The sequence below is a fragment of the Durio zibethinus genome, chromosome 14 (assembly GCF_047325235.1).
Source record: "Durio zibethinus cultivar Kanyao isolate XHJ-2024 chromosome 14, ASM4732523v1, whole genome shotgun sequence".
In the NCBI taxonomy this organism is placed as follows: Eukaryota; Viridiplantae; Streptophyta; class Magnoliopsida; order Malvales; family Malvaceae; genus Durio; species Durio zibethinus.
This window is the reverse complement of record NC_143175.1, coordinates 10,165,213-10,170,365: the sequence shown is the minus strand read 5'-3', so window position 1 is coordinate 10,170,365 and position 5,153 is coordinate 10,165,213.

Sequence of the window (5,153 nt, the reverse complement as noted above, 5' to 3'; positions counted from 1 at the left end):
TGGTGACAATAAGAAAGAAGTTAAGATTGGTACTTCACTTCACTATCACCGATTGAGAAGTAAAAGTTGATGAATCTGTTACGATAATACATGGATGTATTTGCATGATCTTACCAAGATATGTCAGTACTTAACACAGAGGTGGTTGAGCATAGGTTACCTTTAAAATCAGAATACTGATCAGTATAGTAAAAATTGAGACGTATGAAGCCAGAAATATTACTGAAGATAAAAGAAGAAGTAAAAAAGAAATTCGATGCTAGTTTTTTAGAAGTAGCCAAGTACCCTGAATGGGTAGCCAATATAGTCTCAGTTCTCAAGAAAGATGAAAAAGTTAGAATGTGTGTGGATTGTCGAGATTTAAATAAGGCTAACCCAAAAGATAATTTTTTATTACCATATATTGATACCCTTATGGATAACATTGCTAAACACTTCAGTTTTCATTCATGGACGGGTTCTCTGGCTACAATCAGATAAAAATGGCTCATGAAGATATGGAAAAAACTACATTTGTGATAATATAGGGCACATTTTGCTATAAAGTTATACCTTTTGGGCTAAAGAATGCTGGTGTCACATATCAAAGGGTGACGGTCACTCTCTTTCATGATATAATGCATAAGGAGATAGAAGTATATATTGATAATATGATAGCTAAGTCTCAGGAAAGAGAAGATCATGTTGTTAATCTCATAAAGCTTTTTGAAAGATTATGGAGATACCAGCTCAAGCTAAATCCAGCCAAATGCACCTTTAGTGTTACATCCAAAAAATTGTTAGGGTTTATAGTCAGTGAAAGAGGTATAGAAGTATACCCTGATAAAATTTGAGCCATTTAAAAATTGTCAGCACCACGCATACAAAGGGAGGTGAAAGGTTTTTTGGGGCGATTGAATTATATTTCTCACTTCATATCCTAACTTACCTCGAAATGTGATCCAATCTTCAGGTTGCTTTGTAAAAATAATCCTGGTGAATGGGATGAAGAATGCCGAAATGCATTTGAAAATATTAAAGAGTATTTGATAAACCCACAGGTGTTGGTTCCACCAGTTGTAGGAAGACCGTTGATTTTATATCTAACGGTTCAAGAAAAATTGATGGGATATGTATTGGGGCAAAGAGATGAAACTAGTAAGAAAGAGCATGCTATATACTATTTAAGTAAAACGTTTATAGAGTATGAGGCCAAGTACCCCTAAATAGAAAAAATATGTTGTGCCATAGTTTGGACTATGAGAAAAGTTTCTTAAAAAAAAACTTGAGAAAAATTTGCACAACTTAAAAGGCTAACATTTGAATTACTTGGAAGAGCCATACCCTAAATTAATTGCTACAAGAATTACGACCCCGTTATATTGGGGTGGACTGTTCTTCTTCAAAACTTTTCATTGCTTTTTAATATATTTATGATTATTTAATATAAAATTAATAAAAAATTAATTCATACAAATATTATAAAAATGTTAAAATTAAGAAATATGTAAATCTAATATTTAATATATTGAAATAATATTTTCATTGTTATTTTTATGTTATGTTTTGAGTGCGTGTGTGTTTTTTTTTTATTAATCATTTGATGAAATGTATGATTTTTTAATTTAAGGTAAATTATTTTTTTTTTGTAAAAATATGTAAAACAAAAAATAAAAAAGTGATAAATTTTGATTAAATGTTTTAAAATTAATTTTTATTTTTAATATCATTTTTATAATTCTATTTATCATTATTATTGTATTTTTAAGAATTTAAGAATTTATTTTATTATAAATAATAAAATTAAAATCTTTATATTCTAATCATTTTTTTCTTTTTTATCTATAGTTATCAATAATACTATTATCTATAGCAATTGGTGATATGAGAAAGTGTGAAAATTTTGCCAATATTAAGCAAAGAGAAAGTAGGAAATTTCCAAAAGATTTAAAAGGAAAAAAGGGAAATGAGTTAAAGGCTTCTATTTTCAGATCTCAAAAGAGGAAATTAATGAGATTTTCGGTGCCATCAAATTTTAGTATTTTGTCCCCCAAGCCCTTGACACAGTGGTTAAGGTGTTTAATGGCAACATATAGGGTTGATTTCAAATCAAGCTCTTCTCCATCCTCTAATATATCTTGTGGATAAAAGGAATTTTAGTTTGTAGATAATTTGCAAGTGGTTGAAAGCAAATTTGATAATTTGTGTTTTCGTGTCGCATCTCATGTTATGTTTGATATGTGCAATAATATGAATTATTGAAACATGAATATGATAAGAATTATAAAATGTATTTAAATCTTAAGTACAACAGAACACATATATTATACGTGTTATTTGTGACAAGACACGATTAATATATATAATTAATTTGTTTAAACAAGACATAAATAAATATGAATAACACAGATATATATGAATAATACAAGTATAAACGAATTGACATGACTAATACGAATATATACAGGAATACGATTAAAATAATAAATAGCTACAAATTACTTATCATTTACAATTTGATAAACTTGTCATATTAAAAATATAAATAGTACTTACATATTAAAAAAATAAAAAATAATTTTAATACCCATTAAAATATATATTTCATATATATTTAAATTTTAATATATTTTCTGTAACTATATTAATTTTTAATATCAAATTCAAAATGATAAATTATTACAGATTAAAAAATAAAATAATAATGTATAGGACTAATATTAATATTTATATTGCATTTATATTATTAATATAAAAAATTTATTTTATAATAATTATTAAATGAGTATCATAATTAAATGTTTAAAATAATTTTTATACGATTTTAAATAGCTAATTAAGTATCATAATTAAAATATTAAAAATTAAAATAATCTTTATATGTTTATTTAAATTAAAATAAATATAAAAAATGTATTAAACATGTTAAATATGTTAAACATGTGTTTATATGAAAAGATTAAATTAAATGTGTTATTCATATTGTTTCATGTGTTTAGACATGTCAATATGTATAAGACATGAATTATGTCATGTCAAAATTCCTATCGACATGAATAAATACAAAATATTTTTAAAAATATATATACAAATTTTTTCGTATCATTTTTATGTCGTATTGTTGTGTCATATTTGAAATTGTCAGATCTAGCTAAAAGCCATAAAGAGACATTAAAGGGTAATTGTTAGTTGTAACATTTAACGCCCTGAATCCAAATTTGGATGGGGAAAATTATTAAAGTTCAATGTTAATAAAGGCTTTTTAATATAGAGATATATTAAAAGGTAGTTGTTAGTTGTAACATTTAAGGGCATGAGTCTAAATGAAGAGAGGTAAAATGATTAAAGTTCAATATTAATAAAGGCTCTTAATAAAGAAAGAGACTTTACTTTGGTATGAAAAATACTATTCAATGACATTTATCTATCAAATCAATTTTAATTCTCCATCTTATTTTTTTGAAAAATAATATTCAACAACTTTATTGAATGAGGTGTCAATACTTTTTTTATTTAAGGATCTATATTTTTGTTAGCTTTGAATTGATCTTTATTTTGAAATGACAAAACATTAAAGACAAATAAACTTGATCAAAATTTTGAAAAAAATTTATTTAGTACATGTTCTTAAGTTTTATATTTTGGTACTAAATAAATAATATGATTTTCAAAGTTTAAACAAACCTTTCTTGGTTTCATATTTCTCAAAACAAATTTATCTTTAAAGATTCTTTATTTGAGCGTAAATGAAAGTCCAATTGTTGTTTTTAAAGTAAATTTATTTATTTTAGACTTAATACAATTTTGATAATATTGGTTTTGAGAAATAGATTAACTTAAGAAAGCTATTTTACAAGAACAAAGTTTTCCAACATTGAATTTATTTTGTTTTTCTGTATTAATTCACAAAGTCTTAATATTTAAATTTTATATGGTTGGAAAGCTCTTTGAGTCTACTTTCTAATGGATCAAACAAAATCAAAATCCAAATTTTCTAAGAAAAGATTTTGAATTTTTACGAGATACACTGCAGTTGTCTAAAAATTGCACAAAGGGTAGATTTGAAAATTCACTATAATTTGTACACAGTGAATTACATGATAAACCTTTATATGGATAGCAATCCCTTTAAGTCTAGTTTCTAAATCTTCAAACGGTTTGTAATTTGGATTTGTATAACTCAATATATGATCAAATTAGTAAGTAGAGTGCAAAATAGGAGACTACCACCCAACATAGATAGGATCGATCCCCTCTAGAAGGGATTGATTACTTTTTCAAACAGATTGTTCCCATGACTGAAAATCCAGAAAAAGATTGATCCCCCCACATAGGGGATCGATCATCCCATTAACCAATTGATCTCTTACAAAAAGGGATCGATTGATTAGGATGTTTTCAAGTGAAAAATGGTTCAAAACATGAACCAATAGATCCCCTCAAGCAAGGGATCGATCAATTCTAGGCGCAAGCACACCAACGGCTACTTTTTCATGATTCCAATGGGCATTTCTTCACTCCAAGCTTCCCTAACGGCTACTTCTTCAATTTCTCTATAAATTGGGCACCCCAACACACTAAGAGGATTAATGAATCAAGAGAGCAAGAGCCAATAAGCCATATTTTCATTCTCTCAAAGAATCAAGAGTTTTTAGAGCTTCAAAGTCCATATCTTTGTATTTATTGCATCCAAATTATATTTGTTGTTCATTCATCATTTTCTTGTATTTAAATTTAGCAAACACTTAGCCTTAGAGAGGTTGTTCAATTGTTTGCAAAATTACCTTTAAGATACAAGGGTGGAAGAGAATAAGAGGTGAAGTATCCTCTTGATATTGTAAGGGTAGAGATTGCTATCTAAGCCTTGAGAAAAAGATAGAGATTTAGTATAAAATGGGCTTGTATCTTGTAATAATTTTTTTTCAATTAATGGATTGAAGCCTTGGTATAGACAACCAAAAGAGAGGACATAGGTGCCTTGTGGAGAATGATCGAACCTTTATAAATCATTATGTTTAATTTCTCTATCCCTATCTCCTTACAATTTATTGTTGGTTATATTTGATTTTAGGTTCATTAATTGTTGTTGTTAGCATTATATTTTCATCAAAAGTGCTTATTATTTTAATTTCTGTTCAATTATATTAAAATCATTTATTTGGAAAGAATTTGGA